The following is a 19193-nucleotide window of genomic DNA, read 5'->3' as shown; positions in this document are numbered from 1 at the left end:
GTGTTCGCATTGTTCAACTCGCACTTATGACTGAGAACATGCGGTGTTTGGTTTTCTGTTCCTGTGTTAGTTTGCTGAGACTGATGGTTTCCTGCTTCATCCATATCCCCACAAAGGACAGGCAGTCATGCTTTTTTATGGCTGCTTTTTTATGGCTGCATGGTATTCCATGGTGCATATGTGCCACATTTCCTTTATCCAGTCTATCATTGATGGGCATTTGGGTTGGCTCCAAGTCTTTGCTATTGTGAACAGTGCTGCAATAAAAATATGTGTGCATCCTCTGCCCGGCTGCTGCCCTGTCTGGGAAGTGAGGTGCCCCTCTGCCCGGCTGCCACGCCATCTGGCAAGTGAGGAGCGCCTCTGTCTGGCGCCCAACTGACTGGGAAGTGAGGAGCCCTTTGTCCCGCCTCCGCCCAGTCTGGGAAGTGAGGTGCGCCTCTGCCTGGCGGCTGCCCTATCCAAAAAGTGAGGAACACTTCTGCCCAGCTGCCCACCGTCTGGGAAGTGAGGAGGGCCTCTGTCTGGCCCTGCATGGTCTGGGATGTGAGGAGCACCTCTGCCAGGGCGCTGTGCAATCCTCCAAGTGTGAAGTGACAGCCTTGTGTGTGATACTTCTGCACTCCCCAAGTTTGCATTTTCAACATTAAAGTTTACTTTACATATATATATATATATATATATATATATATATATATATATATATATAATGCATGTGTCTTTATAGTAGAATGATTATAATCCTTTAGGTATATACCCAGTAATGAAATTGCTGTGCCAAATGGTGTTTCTGTTTCTAGATCCTTGAGGAATCGCCACACTGTCTGCTACAATGGTTGAACTAATTTGTACTCCCACCAACAATGTAAAAGTGTTTCTATTTCTCCACATCTTCTGCAGCATCTGTTGTTTCCTGACTTTTTAATGATCGCCATTCTAACTGGTGTGAGATGGTATCTCATTGTGGTTTTGATTTGCATTTCTCTAATGACCAGTGATGATGAGCTTTTTTTCATGTTTGTTGGCCACATAAATGTATTCTTTTGAGAATTGTCTGTTATTATCCTTTGCCCACTTTTTGATGGAGTTGTTTCTGTCTTGTACATTTGTTTAAGTTTTTTTGTAGATTCTGGATATTAGCCCTTTGTCAGATGAATAGATTGCAAAATTTTTCTTCCAATCTGATGGTTGCCTGTTCACTCTGATGATAGTTTCTTTTGCTGTGCAGGAGCTCTTTAGTTTAATTAGACCCCATTTGTCAATTTTGGCTTTTGTTGCCCTTGATTATGGTGTTTTAGTCATGAAGTCTTTGCCCAGGCCTATGTCCTGAATGACATTACCTAGGTTTTCTTCTAGGGTTTTTATGGTTTTAGGTCTTACATTTAAGTCTTTAATCCATCTTGAGTTGATTTTTGTATAAAGTGTAAGGAAGGGGTCCACTTTCAGTTTTCTGCATATGGCTAGCCAGTTTTGCAAACACCAATTATTAAATAGGAAATCCTTTCACCATAGTTTGTTTTTGTCAGGTTTGTCAAAGATCAGATGGTTGTAGATGTGTGGTGTTATTTCTGAGACCTCTGTTCTGTTCCATTGGTCCATATACCTTTTTTGGTACCAGTACCATGCTGTTTTGGTTACTGTAGCCTTGTAGTATAGTTTGAGGTCAGGTAGCATGAAGCCTCCAGCTTTGCTCTTTTTGCTTAGGATTGTCTTGGCTATGCAGGCTCGTTTGTGGTTCCATATGAAATTTAAAGTAGTTTTTTCAATTTCTGTGAAGAAAGTCAATGGTAGCTTGATGGGGATAACATTGAATCTATAAATTACTTTGGGTAGTATGGCCATTTTCATGATATTGATTCTTCCTATCCATAAGCATGGAATGTTTTTCCATTTGTTTGTGTCCTCTCTTATTTCCTTGAGCAATGGTTTGTAGTTCTCCTTGAAGAGGTCCTTCACATCCCTTGTAACTTGTATTCCTAGATATTTTATTCTCTTTGTAGCAATTGTGAATGGGAGTTCACTCATGATTTGGCTCTGTGTTTGTCTATTATTCGTGTATAGGAATGCTTGCAATTTTGCACATTGATTTTGTATCCTGAGACTTTGCCAAAATTGTTTATCAGCTTAAGGAGTTTTGGGGCTGAGACTATGGGGTTTTCTAAATATACATCACGTCCTCTGCAAACAGGAACAATTTGACTTCTCTCTTTCTATCTGAACACCCTTTATTTCTTTCTCTTGTCTGATTGCTCTGGCCAGAACTTCCTACAATATGTTTAGTAGGAGCAGTGAGAGAGGGTATCCTTGTCATGTGCTGGTTTTCAAAGGGAATGCTTCCAGCTTTTGCCCATTCAGTGTGATATTGGCTGTGGGCTTGTCATAAGAGACTCTTATTATTTTGAGATACGTTCCATCAATACCTAGTTTATTGAGAGTTTTTAGCATGAAGAGGTGTTGAATTTTATCAGAAGGGCCCTCTTCATCTGTTGAGATAATCATGTGGTTTTTGTCATTGGTTCGGTGTATGTGATGGATTACATTCATTAATTTGTGTGTGTTGAAACAGTCTTACATCCCAGGGATGAAACTGACTTGATCATGGTGGATAAGCTTTTTGATGTGCTGCTGGATTCAGTTTGCCAGTATTTTACTGAGGATTTTCTCATTGATGTTCATCAAGGATACTGGCTTGAAATTTTCTTGTTTTGTTGTGTCTCTCCCAGGTTTTGGTATCAGGATGATGCCAGCCTCATAAAATGAGTTAGGGAGCAGTCGTCTTTTTCTATTGTTTGGAATAGTTTCAGAAGGAATGGTACCAGCTCCTCTTTGTACCTCTGGTAGAATTCAGCTGTGAATCCTTCTGGTCCTGGGATTTTTTTGGTTGGAAGACTATTAATTACTGCCTCTATTTCAGAACTTGATATTGGTCTATTCAGGGATTCGACTTCTTCCTGGTTTAGTCTTGGGAGGGTGTGTGTGTCCAGGAATTTATACATTTCTTCTAGATTTTCTAGTTTATTTTTGTAGAGGTGTTTATAGTATTCTCTGGTGGTAGTTTATATTTCTGTGGGATCAGTGGTGATATCCCCTTTGTCATTTTATATTGCGTCTACATGATTCTTCTCTCTTCTTTATTAGTCTGGCTAGTGGTCTATTTTGTTAATCTCTTGGATTCATTGATTTTTGAAGAGTTTTTCATGTCCCTATCTCCTTCAGTTCTGCTCTGATCTTAGTTATTTCATGTCTTCTGCTAGCTTTTGAATTTGTTTGCTCTTGCTTCTTTAGTTCTTGTAATTGTGATGTTAGGGTATCAATTTTAGATCTTTCCCATTTAGTGCTATAAATTTCTCTCTAAACACTGCTTTAGCAGTGTCCCAAAGATTCTGGTACATTGTGTCTTTTTTCTCATTGGTTTCAAAGAACTTTTATTTATTTCTTCCTTAATTTCATTATTTACCCAGTAGTCAGTCAGGAGCAGATTGTTCAGTTTCCATGTAGTTGTGTGGTTTTGAGTGAGTTTCTTAGTCCTGAGTTCTAATTAGATTGAACTGTGGTCTGAAAGACTGTGTTATGAGTTAGTTCTTTCGCATTTGCTGAGGAATATTTTACTTCCAAATATGTGGTCAATTTTAGAGTAAGTGCTATGTGGTGCTGAGAAGAATGTGTATTCTGTTGACTTGGGGTGGAGAGTTCTGTACTGTAGATATCTATTAGGTCTGCTTGATCTAGAGCTGAGTTCAAGTCCTGACTCTCCTTATTAATTTTCTGTCTTGTTGATCTGTCTAACATTGACAGTGGGGTGTTAGTTCTCCCACTATTACTGTGTGGGAGTCTAAGTCTCTTTGTAGGTCTCCAAGAACTTGCTTTATGAATCTGGGTTCTTCTGTATTGGGTGCATATATATTTAGGATAATTAGCTCTTCTTGTCACATTGATCCCTTTACTATTACATAATGCCCTTCTTTTTCTTTTTTGATCTTTGTTGGTTTAAAGTCTGTTTTATCAGAGACTAGAATTGCAACCCTCACTTTTTTGTTTTGTTTTTGTTTTTGCTTTCCATTTGCTTGGTAAATATTCCTTCATCCCTTTATTTTGGGCCTATGCGTGTCTTTGCACATGAGATGGGTCTCCTGAATATAGCACACTGATGGCTCTTGACTCTTTATCCAATTTGCCAGTCTGTGTCTTTTAATTGGGGCATTTAGCCCATTTACATTTAACATTAATATGATTACGTGTGAATCTAATGCTGTCATTATGATGCTAGCTGGTTATTTTGCCTGTTAGTTGATGCAGTTTCTTCATAGTGTCTATTGTCTTTACAATTTGGTATGTTTTTGCAGTGGCTGGTACCGGTTTTTCCTTTCCATATTTAGTGCTTCTTTCAGGAGTTCTTAGAAGGTACATCTGGTGACAAAATCTCTCAGCATTTGCTTGTCTGTAAAGGATTTTATTTCTCCTTCGCTTATGAAACTTAGTTTGACTGGATATAAAATTCAGGGTTGAACATTCTTTTCTTTAAGAATGTTGAATATTGACTCCCAATCTCTTCTGGCTTGTAGGGTTTCTGCCAAGAGATCAACTGTTAGTTTGATGGGCTTCCCTTTGTGGGTAACCAGACCTTTCTCTCTGGCTGTCTTTAACATGTTTTCCTTCACTTTAACCTTGGTGAATCTGATGATTATGTGTCTTGGGGTTGCTCTTCTCGAGGAGTATCTTTGTGGTGTTCTCTGTATTTCCTGAATTTGAATGTTGGCCCATCTTGCTAGGTTGGGGAAGTTCTCCTGCATAATATCCTGAAGAGAGTTTTCCAATTTGGTTTCATTTTACCCTCACTTTCAGGTACACCAATCAAACTTGCGTTTGGTCTTTTCACATAGTCCCATATTTCTTGTAGGCTTTATTTGTTCCTTTTCATTATTTTTTCTCTAATCTTGTCTTCATGCTTTATTTCATTAAGTTGGTCTTCAATCTCTGATATCCTTTCTTCCACTTGATCAATTCAGCTACTAATACTTGTGTATCATACTTGTGTATGCTTCCCAAAGTTTTCGTGCTGTGTTTTTCAGCTTCATCAGGTCATTTACGTTCTTCTCTAAACTGGTTATTCTAGTTAGCAATTTCTGTAACCTTTTTTCAAGGTTCGTAACTTTTTCCCGTTGGATTAGAACATGCTCCTTTAGCTTGGTGGAGTTTGTTATTACCCACCTTCTGAAGCCTACTTCTGTCTGTTAGTCAAAATCATTCTCTGTCCAGTTTTGTTCCCTTGCTGGCAAGGAGTTGTGATCCTTTGGAAGAGAAGAGATGTTCTGGTTTTTGGAATTTTCAGCCTTTTTATGCTGGTTTTTCCTCATCTTCGTGGATTTATCTAACTTTGATCTTTGATGTTGGTGACCTTTGGATGGGGTTTCTGTGTGGACATCCTTTTTGTTGATGTTGATGCTATTCCTTTCTGTTTGTTGTTTTTCCTTCTAACAGTCAGGTCTTTCTGCTGCAGGTCTTCTAGAGTTTCCTAGAGGTCCACTCCAGATCCTGTTTTCCTAGGTATCACCAGCAGAGTCTGCAAAACAGCAAATATTGCTGCCTGTTCCTTCCTCTGGAAGCTTCATCCCAGGGGGCACCTGCCAGATGCCAGCTGGAGCTCTCCTGTATGAGGTGTCTGTCAACTCCTGCTGGGAGGTGTCTCCCAGTCAGGAGGCATGGGGATCAGGGCCCCACTTGAGGAGGCAGTCTGTCCTTTAGCAGAGCTTGAGCTCTATGCTGGGAGATCCATTCCTCTCTTAAGATCCAGCAGGCAGGAATGTTTAAGTCTGCTGAAGCTGCGCCCACAGCTGCCCCTTCCCCCAGGTGCTCTGTCCCAGGGAGATGGTAGTTTTATGTATAAGCCCCTAACTGGGGCTGTTGCCTTCCTTTCAGAGATGCCCTGACAGGAGAGGAGTCTAGAGAGGCAGTCTGGCTACAGCAGCTTTCAGGCACTGCGGCGGGCTCCACCCAGTCTGAACTTCTGAGCAGTTTTGTTTACACTGTGAGGGGAAAACCGCCTACTCAACCCTCAGTAATGGCAAATGCTCCTTTCCACTGCAAGCTCGAGCATCCCAGGTCGACTTCAAACTGCTGTGCTGGCAGCGAGAATTTCAAGCCAGTGGATCTTAGCTTGCTGGGCTCCATGGGGGTGGGATCTGCTGAGCTAGACCACTTGGCTGCCTGGCTTCAGCCCCCTTTCCAGGGGAGTGAACAGTACCATCTCACAGGTGAGCTAGGTGAGTAGGTGGCTTTTGAGTAGGCTCTTGAGTAGGTGGCTTTTGCCTCACAGTGTAAACAAAACTGCTTGGAAGTTCAGACTGGGTGGGGCCCACTGCAGCGCCTCAAAGCTGCTGTAGCCAGACTGCCTCTCTAGACTCCTCTCCTGTCAGGGCATCTCTGAAAGGAAGGCAGTAGCCCCAGTCAGGGGCTTATACATAAAACTCCCAACTCCCTGGGACAGAGCACCTGGGGGAAGGGGCAGCTGTGGGCACAGCTTCAGCAGACTTAAATGTTCCTTGCACTACTGGGGTATGAAAAGAAACTCCTGCAGCTAGCTTGGGATGGCTGCCTAGTTTCGTGCTTGAAATCCAGGGCCCTGGTGGCATAGGCACCAGAGGGAATCTCCTGGTCTGTGGGTTGCAAAGACCATGGGAAAAGGGTAGTATCTGGGCTGGAGTGCATCATTCCTCATGGCATAGTCTTTCATGGCTTCCCTCGGCTAGGGGAGGGAGTTAGTTCCCTGACCCCTTGCACTTCCCAAGTGAGGCAATGTCCCACCTTGCTTCAGCTTGCCCTCCATGGGCTGCACCCACTGTCTAGACAGTCCCAGTGAGATGAGCCAGGTACCTCAGTTGGAAATGCAGAAATTACTCATCTTCTCTATTGATCTCACTGGGAGCTGCACACCGTAGCTGCTCCTATTCAGCCATTTTGCTAGCCACTGAATTTTTATTATAATGTTGGATAATTGTGAAATTTTTTATTTGATAACTATGATTCTTTGAAAATGATGTCAAAACCAAGATATTTTCTCCTATTTCAACAGTCTCAATCCATTTCCATCTCTCTTCCTCACATATCTCCTTGTTCTTCTCTCACACTTCTGCATTTTCCCTCACAAAGTTTAGAACTCCTGTAAGAGGTTAGCAAAGGTGATCTACGTCCAGTACAAGAAACAACCCTGTCATAATGAAGGACAGATCCGGGCTACAGTGAGTGATCTATTCACTTGCTGCATATCTTACTCTATTCAGGCCGCTATAACAAAATTACTTTAGACTTGGTAATTCATAAACAACAGAGATGTATTTCTTAGAGGTCTGGAGGCTGGGAAGTCCAACATCAAAGCATGAGTAGATTTGGTATCTGGTAATGGCTTAATAGATGATAACTTGTTGCTGCATCCTCACATGGCAAAAAAGAGCCAGGGAGCTCACTCAAGCCTCTTAAAAGGTCACTATTCTCATTTATAAGGGTCAAGCCTCACCTTATGGCTTAATCACTTCCCAAAGTCCATACCTCTTAATACTATCACATTGGGTATTAGGCCTCAACATGTAAACTCATGGGGTACACCAATTTAGAGCACAGTGCTGCACCTCAATGCAATTTAATGGACTATCATCTGGTCATACCTTCTGTCTGTGAAACTGTTTAGACCCTACCGGCTTACCTCCGTTAGTGATGCTCTCTGACAGTCTTCAGCTTGGCAGTGTGCCTTAGTATAGGCACTGCATCCATGTTGCAACACAGTTCTCCATAGGGTTCTATATCATGAGTTAAGGCAGGTATGTTAAGCAAGCTAGCATGAGCTTTTAAGACTCTGAAACACACACTGAAAATCCACAAACATCATCCAGCATATGGAGAAAATATGGAATTTGGAAAAAGGCATAAGAGAATGACATGAGCAAAATAAATAAAACAATAACAATTTGGGCAACAGCCAAAAACACACAAAAAAAATGCGAGGTATTTTGACTCCTTAATATATTAAAATGTGTCATTCACATACTCACACTGCATGCATAATTTAGCTTTCTTTTTTCTCAGCCTCAGCAACAGCTAGGAATACTTCGTTGACAATTTTTACCTCATAAATTTGGTTCCCCGATCTAATTTTTCATTACAAGAAAAAAGAAAGGAAAAAAAAAAAAAACTCAAAGATCTTCCCTCAGATGAGATTCTCTTTCCCTCTGGGTTTCTATTGATTTATAATTGCACTGATATTTCACATTTCTATTAAAAAACACCATGTTCTAATGCTCAGTCTGGCAGAGGCTTCCTTTTGCATTTGACAGGACACCCGCCAAATCATTCTGTTATGGAGACAGCTCAGAGTTCTGGGAAAATCAATAGGTGTGTAGCTCGTGGGAGGCAGAGAGGTGGAGAAATGTGAGCAGTGGCTGCTAGCGACCACTGGGATAGGAATGTCTGTAAAGGCTAAAGTCAGGCCACAGGCCTGCGAAGTGTGGAATTTCAGCAGTTATGTAACTACATTTTTAGGTTAATGGTTAAGTCTCTGTGTGTTGGCTGTGTTTCCTTTAGGGTAGCTGCTCCTGAGAGAGAAGCATCGTCGTTTCACTGAGAATTGCCGCTTCACTGACCATCGCTTTTGTGTGAAAAAGAAAGGCCTTTTAGAACAAGCTTTATTTGTTTAAGTTTCTAAATAACAAATCCTTGGCCCCTGTAATTCATATTGCTTTGCCGTCAGCTTTAGACAGTGTTCAGTTACACATTGAGGCAAAGACAAGTCTTCTGTTTAGTTATGTCCTGTCAAAAGCCTGCCTCCCTGGTATTTGTGGTAGGTATTCCATTGTAATGATTCTGCTAGCTGTTTTTCCCCCATCTGAGCCTGAAAAATCAAATCATCTGCTCAAAAGTCAATGAAATGTCTTAAGCTGCTAGGGCAGCTAAACAAATCTGCTAACAACAATAACCTTACTGAGGAGGAATGTAAAAAAAAAAAAAAGAAAAATTTACTTTGTGTTCCTCAGAAGGCATTCTGGTAAACACTCACACCACACCAAAGCCTAGCTCTAAAATGCAACCTATCACGGTGCTGGACAGATCATATTCTGTGAGCAAGGCTGATGGTTCACGTGTAAACCTATGGCATTCATTCTGCTAACACCCCACCCACAACTGCTGAGAGTGAGCTTCTGCAATGAACTGCTTCAGAGTGGTTGGGGCTGTTATCTAACGAGTTCGTATTAATCATAAGGCAAGGACTTGAGTCTTACTTGAAAAATGTTTAAGATTAAGGCTTTCAAGCAGCAAACCTTATCATCAAGGAGAAAGAATAGCCTCCTATGGGAGATAGCCAAACTTAAAATAAAATTGACCAAGCAGAAAGTTATAAATAATATTATTTTAACAGGGTTTTGAGGTGCAGCCAAACATTTTGGAATCTTCTCAGTCCAAACAAAACCGGCATATTTCTCATTTTTTCCAACCTCATGACTGAGGCAGGAGATAAATGGAAAGGAAAAAAGCCTGCAGTTGCAAAATGTAAATTTAAAAGAAAAATCAATCTGGACAGTCATATAAACCAGGTGGCAAGCAAAAATTGGACTCATTTACGAAGAAATGCAAGGCATCCTGTAACAGGCAACAATTAAGGAACAGTAAAAAGACCAAAGAACTTGGAAACAAAACAAGTTCAAATCTTAAGTCCACCACTCACAAAAATGTGGCTGTCTGGATAAATTTCTTAGCTTCTCTGAGACTGGTGGTTCCTCATCTGGAAAATGGAGAGGATAGCACTGATCTCACGGAGTTCTTGCATTTAAAAAGATTAAAATTGGAAGCACCTAGCACAGCACTCCAGCACATACAAGAATGTTAAATCTCCACTGTCTCCTCCTACTGCTTCCCAAGTCCCTCGACCCCACCTCCCACTCCAGCAAACCAGAAGAAACAAAGATTTGCCTTGGATTAAAATGTTTTGAGCAGTTTGGGTTTTGTTGGTTGTTGTTAACAGTGATAGTGTCATACTAAAAAAATTTAACTGGGCTAGGAATCTAGAGAACTGAGCCTGTTTGATTCTGCAACTTTCTAACTATTAATTTAAAGGAATGACCTCACCTTTTCGGGCTTCGGGTTCTTCTCTTTAACGTGAGGCCACTATAATAATCTATAAGGAATACCAGTTTCAGTATTCAAGAAATTGCCTGTTATATTATTTATGGGGAGAGATACCCCAAGGCTCCTGTTGTTTTGTTGGTTTGTTTGTTTGCTTAAAGATGGGGTTTTGCTCTGCTGCCCAGGCTTGAGTGCAGAGGCATGATCGTAGCTCACTGCAGCCTCTACCTTCTGGGCTCAAGTGATCCTCCCACCTCAGCCTTCCAAGTAGCTGGGACTACAGGCATGCACCACCATACCCTGCTAATGTTTTTATTTTTTTGCAGAGACAAGGGCTCTGTGTTGCCCACGCTGGTTTCAAACTCCTGAAAAGAAGTAATTCTCCCACCTCGGTCTCCCAAAGAACATGAGCCACCACACCTGGCCCTATTTTGTTTTGATCTTGCCTCCTGCTGATGTATTATTTCACAGTTTTTTTATAACTAGTGCTAGTATTTTTATTTTACATGCAGAGATCTTACTGAAGGCAAAAAGAGCCTTATTTTCAGAAGTTATTCAATACATGTTTGTGGAATGAATAAGTTACACTAATTAGGATAAAACAGAATGTTGTTCTTAATATAAAACCTTGGTCCAATCCCAGTGCAGTGCTCCTCCTTAATTATAGCTCTCCTGCCCACTACTCCAATTTCTTTAAAAACACCAGAAGCATTGCCCCTTAATGCTGTCAAATTATATATAGCAGGTGGTTTAAAAACTTTTCCTTTTGTACCTTCTTTAAATCAGTGGTTCATGAATCTTTCACTGTTATGTGATGCTTGAGAGATTCAGAAAAGTAATATAATTATCTCTCTCCCTAAATAATATAATTATCTCTCCCAAAATAAATTTTTAAAAATTGTAAGCCATTCTTTTCAATAATTTCTGAGAAAGAAAGAAGCCTAAACTTATGAACTCTGACTTAAATGCTTTTTATTAAGACCACAACTAACTGTAGTATCACCTTTCTCTCAGGCCAAAATGAGCAAGAAAGCAGAAGAGAAATTCTTTCTTAGACAACAGGACTTTCTGACCTTGTGGGGTTTCTGTCAAGCATATGTCAGGCCTACAGAACATAAAAATGTCTGGATTAATCTATAAATCAAAGTACTTTTATTTGTATCTTGAGAATTTTTATTAAGTGGGGGCCAAAACCTTACAATCATTCTTTTCTGTGAAACAAGAACCCTGCTGCTATTAATGTTTAAGATTTGTGGGAGGAGGAATATGTATTCCTTCCACTTTCATTGCCTCCTGGATTGCTTATTGATCAAGATTGGAATTTAAATGACCGAAAAGAGAAAGAGGCATTGGCTGGGGTTTCCATCCCTCTGGCTTCAAGGTGCACACATGTGTTATTGCTGTCACTGCACCACATTTGCATTCTGGTGTTCTTGCATCACCAGACTCAGTCCTCCTGGGGGCCCATGACAATGGCTGATATTTGGCTCTGCTTTTAGGGTGAATCCATTTCAATTCAATGTGAAGAATTGTCACATTATAATTTTATGCTTTCATGGATGTGTTTTGGATTTCCTTGGCAGTCAGTTCTTCTGTTGAGGGGATGCAACAAATCTAAAAAGGAGTTCTGCCAACTCCCCCCCCCACCCAATTTTTAAAATCATAAAGTATTTTACCAATGAGATTTCAGACATGTTTGTTTGGCTTTTATGCTTATGCAAATATAACCATTGACTAGACTACATCTGTTGAGTTGTCGGTTTTAAATAGATTCTCCACCTCTTGAATATGTTCCAATTGTGATTCTCTGTAGTTATTCATTTTCTTTTTTGCTGTCAGAAACTTAAGGAAATTTGTAATTGTGTAGATTCTGGGTGAGTATATATAAACAACAAATATTTTTTCCCCAAATATATCTGCAATATGAAAATTTCGTGCTTATAAATTTAGAAAGAACATTGCAAAAATTCAGGTTGTCTTTTTAATATTTAGAACTATTTATTTCAAATAGTATCAAAATTATCTTGAAAAGCACTGAAAATTTTATTCTGAATCTACTAGGTCATTTTTAAAAAGAAATAAAGAAGAATTTTTCATAAACATATGAATTCATTTATATTGGTTGTCAGTCAAATTTCTATACCTGGGCTGCATATAATTTAAATTTTACTCAAAGCTTTGCTATAGACAGTTAACCATCATGTTAGTACACATGACCTTTGTGACCCTTCGCTATATGTGACCCTTCACTATATGTGACCCTTCGCTATATATAGACAACGTTCCTTAATGTTTGTTGTCATTATTCCCTTACCTATTATTGAGTAGTGTATATATATTTGCACCTCTGCACCTTTATCCATGCCTGGAATTTTCTACTCCTCTCTCTTTCTATGATTGGCAATGATATACTCTTTCAAGATACATGTGCAAGTCTTACACTTCTTTAAGACCTAGCATAGTGCAGGACATTGAGAATATCCACCAAATGTGCAAGAGTGGTAAATAGAACACTTTCTTTTCACTAATGTGTAACTATGAGGAAGTCCACTTGTGTTTTTATTTTTTACAATTTCAATAGATTATATGTGGTCTACCATGCATATTATCTTGAAATACTATTATTGTTTTATCTATTTATCCCTTCAGGCTAGTTAATATTTGATTGATATACTTAGGTGTTGTGATGTTAGGTGCCTATATATTTACAATTGTTATATCCTTTTCATGAATTAACCCCTTTCTCATTAAATAAATATATAAGATAAACATATCTGGTATTTACATAAGATAAAATGGACTTTAAGTCAAAAACTGCAAAAAGAGACAAAGATATTTACAATTATATATCATATATTTACAGTTACATATGGCATATATAATAATATAAAGATATAAGGATATATATTAGATATAAGGATATACATTATATAACATATGCATTATATGTGATTACAAATTTATAGAGATATTATATATTATATTATAAATATCTTTGTCTCTTTGTACTGTTTTTGATTTAAAACCTATTGTATGTTATATAACTGGCAGATACTTATCCTGCTCTTTTTTGGTTTCCATTTGCATGGAATGTATTTTTTCCATCTCTTCACTTTGAGCTTATATGTGTCCTTAAAGCTAAAATAAGTCTCTTGTAGACATCATATTGCTGAATCTTTCTTGTTTGTTTTTATTCATTTAGCCATTGTAGGTCTTTTGATTACAGAATTTAGTTCACTTATAAAGTAATTATTGATACATCAGGATTTATTATTGCCACTTTGGTAATTGTTTTCTCTTTTGTAGTTCTTTTGTTCCTTTTTTCCTGTCTTGTTCTTCCTTTGTAATTTCGTGATTTTCTGCAATGGTATGCTTTAATTTATTATCTTTATTTATTATCTTTTACTTTGTGGCTACCATGGGGCTTACAGAAAACATCATATATTTATAAGTCTATTTTAAACTGATTTCAACTTCAATTGCATACACTTTACATGTTTACTCCCCTATTCCACAGTTTAAGTTTTAGATATCATAATTTACTTTTTTTATATTGTATATCTGTTAACAAATTATTATAGTGATTTTTTTTGTTTCTTTTTTTGAGACAGAGTCCTGCACTGTTGCCCAGGCTGGAATGCAATGGTATGATCTCGGCTCACTGCAACGTCTGCCTCCCGGGTTCATGCCATTCTCCTGCCTCAGCCTCCCAAGTAGCTGGGATTACAGCAACACACCATTGCATTCAGCTTTTTTTTTTTTTTTTTTTTTTTTTGTATTTTTAAGAGAGACAGGGTTTCATTATGTTGACCAGGCTGGTCTCAAGCTTCTGACCTCATGATTCGCCTGCCTCAGCCTCCCAAAGTGCTGGGATTACAGGCGTGAGCCACTGTGCCGGCACATAGTGATTATTATTATTAATTTTTTCTTTTTTGAGACGGAGTCTCACTCTGCCACCCAGGCTGGAGGTGCAGTGGCGCCATCTCGGCTTACTGCAAGTTCTGCCTCCCAGGTTCACGCCATTGTCCTGCCTCATCCTCCCGAGTAGCTGGGACTACAGGCACCTGCCACCACACCCGGCTAAGTTTTTGTATTTTTTTTAATAGAGACTGGGTTTCACCATGTTAACCAGGATGGTCTAAATCTCCTGACCTCGTGATCCATCTGCCTTGGCCTCCCAAAGTGCTGGGATTACAGGCATGAGCCACTGCACCCGGCCCATAGTGATTATTTTTAATAATTTTGTCTTTTCACCTCTATCCTAGAGGAAAAGTGGTTTATACACCACCATTACAGTATCAGAATATTCTGAACTTGACAATATATGCTACCTTTACCAGTGAGTTTTACACTTTCATATGTTTTCATATTGCTAATTAGCATCCTTACTTTTCTGTTTGAAGAACTCCTTCTAGTATTTTTTATAATTTTATATCTGGTGCTGATAAAATTCCTCATATTTTCTTTATCTGGCAAAGTCTTTATCTCTCCTTCATTTCTGCAAGATAGTTTTGCAAGGTAAAGTATTCTTGGTTGACAATTCTTTTTTCTTTCAGCACTTGAAATATGTCATCTCACTCTCTCCTGGCCTGCAGGATTCATGCTTAGAAATCTGATAGTCTAATGGGATTTTCTTGTATGTGATGAGTTTCTTTTCTCTTGCTGCTTTCAAAATTATCTTTGATGTTTGACAATTTGATTATAATGTGTCTCAGTGAAGCCCTCTTTAAGTCAAATCTATTTGGGTACATTTGAGCCTCATGTACCTGAATGCCCCATGTTCCCCAAGATTGGAGAAGTTTTCAGCTATTAAAATCCTCCTCCCTTATCTATAGGGACATATTCCAAGCCCCCTGATGGCTGCCTGAAATCATGGATAGTACCAAAACCTATATATATTATGTTTCTGCCTATACATATATACCTATTATCACGGGATCCTTAGGGTTTTACTTTGCCAGCCAGAAACCTCTGTGGCTAGCAGTGCTTCTGCTTGAGTTTGTTCATACCCCCTGGGCTTGTTCTGTCCACTCAGCCTGGTAGGCTGCACTTGGCTCATGCTACCAGCCTGGATCTCACTCCTGCCAAGGGTTAGCCAGGCGTGGAGCAGTGAGGTGTGTGTGAGTGAGGTAGTGTGGGATCTGGCACTGCACACGGCCAGGCATACCAACCATGGTGGGTTGGGCAGCTCCAGGCACTGGCACAGGCACCGCATCCATGTGAAGCTGCAGTTGGACCAGATGTATAACAAGTGGCTTCTGCTGCAGACACCAGCATCTGGACAAGAGGAACATGGTGGTATCCAAAATCTCAGAGATGCCAGGAAGTGCAGAATCCTAAAGAAGGTGTTACAGCATGTCATAGCCCTAGTTCAGGGAACCCCAAGGTCTGGCTTCCTAGAAGGGCTGCAGCTCTTTTCTCCTTCTCTTCACCCACAATGCAGCAAGTGAGTGGGGCATGTTTTGGTTGGTTTGTGTTATAGCCCTTTCAGTTTCACCACCCGACTCAGGCCTCCAGCTCCTGGTCTGGCCCAGGCCTGCTGCTGCTTCCTGTTGCACGGCCACCCAGCACCAACAGAGGGCAGGAGAGTTATAGTGTTACAGCAGCTCTGGCTCGGAGAATCTCAAGGTCTGGGCCCCCAGAAGGGTCACCATTCTTCACTCCCATAGTCCAGGACTATGTCACCACCTGCAGCTTGGCGACCTGGCCAGGAACATGTTACAGCTCCTTTCCTTCCCTCCATTCAGCAGGTCCTGAGTTCTTGTCCCGCATCCAGGAAGAATGAGGTTATGTGAATAATTGGAGAGTGAACAAGGCAGAAAGGAGCTTTACTGAGTGACAGACAGCTCTCAGCAGAGTGCATACCCAAAGTGGGTAAGTCCTATCTGCTGGCGTGTCATCCTGATGAGTGTCTGAGTCTGACTGAGTCTGGGGTTTTCATGGGCTCAGAACGGAGGAAGTGCATACTGCTTGGTCCTTGGCCAGTCATTTGTGGGTCTGGAAGAAGCACCATCCAATTGGCTGAAAGGCATCAATGAAGTTTTCACTCCAGTTCACAGACTGCAACCAGAACTGGCAGCTAGGCCCCCATGCTTCAAGCTGTTCCTGGCTCGAAGGTGAGGTTTCACCGGGGACCCACCCGTTCCCACCTAGGAATGTGTCTGCTTTACTGCCATCAACATGCCATCCACAGCACCCAGGCTATCCACACTAAGGGGTGTCCACAGGCCCACACCTAGATGCCCTCAGACCTCCTGGTCTCCCCCACCATCCTTCCTCATTAGCATCCAAAGTTTCAGCCTCAGAAGCAGTTTCTAGAGGGGGCCAAGGCAGTGGAGAGGCTGGTATATCAGAACTGCCCTGACCATACACACCTGACCAGGTCTCAACCGCTCCCAGGCTCAACTATCACAACACATCCACAACTTTGCTCTGCCATGGAGCAGGTACCAGCAGTAGAAAGAGACCAGGGAACAGGAGCAGACCCTTCCAAGCCTATAAGGGCAGGGGACTTCCAGGGCCCCTAGAGCACAGGGATGCCTGGGGCTGGAGCCATGACTGGATAGCTGCAGCTATGCCTGGGAGCACAGGGTCCCACCCCAGCAACTTAGTAGTACATAGGGCTCCCACTAGGATCACCTGTTCCTGGACCTCACCGGCTCTGCAGAGCGCATAGCCCCAGCTACACCTCCCCTGCTGCAGCTGGCATCATGGCAGTGGCCACTCCAGACAGGCCACCACCACTATTGCTATGATCAAGTTTAATTTATAAATTAGGCACAGTAAGAGGATAACAATAACTAATAATAAAACAGAAAAATTACGACAATATACTGTAATAAAAATTATGTCAATATTTGCATGCTCTCTTTCACTGTCTGTCTCTTAAAACATATCATTGTACCGTACCTGAAACCAAGGAAAGCAAAACTAAAGATAAGCGGAGACTGATCTAGTTCTTTAAGTTAGTTTTCTTCCCCTTTATCTCTTTCTTTTTCGGAGACTACCATAGTGCATGTATGACTACTCTTCATGGTGTTGCATCAATCTCATAAGCATTTTTCATTCCTTTTTATTTATTCTTTTACTGAATAATTTCAAATGACTAGTCTTTGAGTTGATAGGCCCTTTCTTCTGCTTGATCAAGTCTGCTATTGAAACTCTATTGTGTTTTCCATTTCATTCATTGTATTCTCAACTCCAAAATCATGGTGGTTGTTTTTAATAATTTCTATCTTTTTGTTGAACTTCTTATTTTGTTCATGTGTTGCTTTCTTAATATCATTAAGTTCTCTATCTGTGTAGCTTACTGAATTCCTTAAAACAATTGTTTTGAATTATTTTTCAGACAATTTGTGTATCTCCATTTCATTGTGGTTGGGTACCAGAAAATTACGTTCATTTGGTGGTGCCAGGTGTCCTTGATTTTTCATGTTCCTCAAAGTCTTGCACTGCTATCTTCACATTTGAAGGAGTCACTTTCTCTGGTCTTTACTGACTGGATTTGAGAGAAATATATTCAACAGTCAGCCTGGTTAGGGAATCTGAGGTTCTCTCAGATCTTTTCTATGGATTCACCCAATCTATACTTCTTGGATGGGTGGAGAAGAAATTCTGATTTCTTCTCTTAAAATCCACAAAACCAAACTGGGTCCTGAAAGCTTTCTGTTTGTTTCCTCTGGGACAGTGTCCTGAAATGCTCAATTTTGTATGCCTCCCAATCCTTCAAAGTTGAGCTTGCTGACTGCATGTACTCAAAAGCTGTATGTAAAGGCTCACACTCACCATCTGGAGTGCATGTGCAGGCAACTGTCTATAGGGGAAAGGGAAGGGGAATATGTACAAAACATCGGGGGTGCCTATGGGCCAGTTGTGGGGAGATGCTACAGACATGGTGTCCCAAGTGGTTCATGGGTGGGCCTCCTGATGGGCTCTGTGAAATGCTTCAAAGGATATGTACCCTGCACTGAGTTTCAAGTCCTGGTTGCTGTGAGTCCTCTCCTTTCTTTCCTGCTACTGCCCTGTCCCAGCCACTTAGCCATGCTAATACCCTCAATATTCTGAGTTGAGTGAAAGAAAGATGGGCTTCTTGGGATGTGCCTCACACAGCTGGAAAAACTGGGTACTCACTCATTATACTCTCCTTTTCCCCATGGGAGGAACTGCCTGCTGAAAGGAGTCTATCTCGGCACTAAGAAGTGGACCCTGGGGGTGAGGTGATGCATGTAATTGTTCTTCATGCTCTCTTGAATGTATCTACTCTCAGATATTTTTCTTCAACAGTGTGCTGTTACCTTTTCCATTTAACTCCTAGATTCTGGTAAATATATTGTCATCCATCGGTGATTGTCAAAATCAGTGCATGATGTGGAGATTATGGTAAGAAACTCCGATTTCACCATTGTACTGATGACACTTTTGTCCATGGATTTATATAATCCATATCAAGTGCATCAAGAAAGTCTGAATAAATGAAAACAATAGTTTGATATTTAGCTAGCATAATTTTTGCATAAATATGCATACTTAGGGACCTTGTTTTTATTTTTATGCTGTCATTTTCAAACATGCATCCTTTGAATCATCAGTTCTGTAGAATATCCCACAAATGAGGACAAATTTGATCTTACAATCAAATATTTTGGAGAAGTTGGTTAAACATGATTCAATGGTTTCTTTATTTTAAGACTATAATATGCTAATGAACAATGTGAATTTACAGGAAAGAATATATTGTGCAATTTTTCTCAATTTATTTAACTTATTTGACTATGGTACTCCGTTTTTATTTTCACTGAGCATCCTAAGAAACTACAGTTTAACAGACGCATATTTAGGGGCAAATGCTTTCTCCAAGTGTGCAATTTAGTAACCATTGTAGGAAAGCTGAGGAATACAATCAACTGGTTGAATGTTTTCAAATACGTTTTGCTTGTAATGATAGAGTTAGAGATGTCTAGATTTGGTTTGTTCTCTTTTCATGTATTCTAATTATATAGAAAATCATGGCACATATTTGAAAATTAAAGACAAGCCCAATCCCTGAGCTCACTAATTTGTGATTATTTCCTATTGTTTTTATTTCT

General features: G+C 40.3%; 1 long non-coding RNA gene across 1 annotated transcript in view; it reads right to left on the bottom strand.

Moving 5' to 3' along the window:
- Positions 1–15915: 15915 nt before the first annotated feature.
- The window catches only part of LOC106996985 (uncharacterized), an 87913-nt gene continuing 84635 nt past the window's right edge, over positions 15916–19193 (bottom strand). The window contains exon 3 of the long non-coding RNA XR_001443089.3: positions 15916–18570. This is a non-coding gene — a long non-coding RNA (uncharacterized LOC106996985). The remainder of the gene's footprint in view (positions 18571–19193) is intronic.

The sequence above is a fragment of the Macaca mulatta genome, chromosome 2 (genome assembly GCF_049350105.2).
Source record: "Macaca mulatta isolate MMU2019108-1 chromosome 2, T2T-MMU8v2.0, whole genome shotgun sequence".
In the NCBI taxonomy this organism is placed as follows: Eukaryota; Metazoa; Chordata; class Mammalia; order Primates; family Cercopithecidae; genus Macaca; species Macaca mulatta.
The sequence above is the reverse complement of the archived record's forward strand: the minus strand, read 5'-3'. Positions and strand labels throughout refer to the sequence as shown.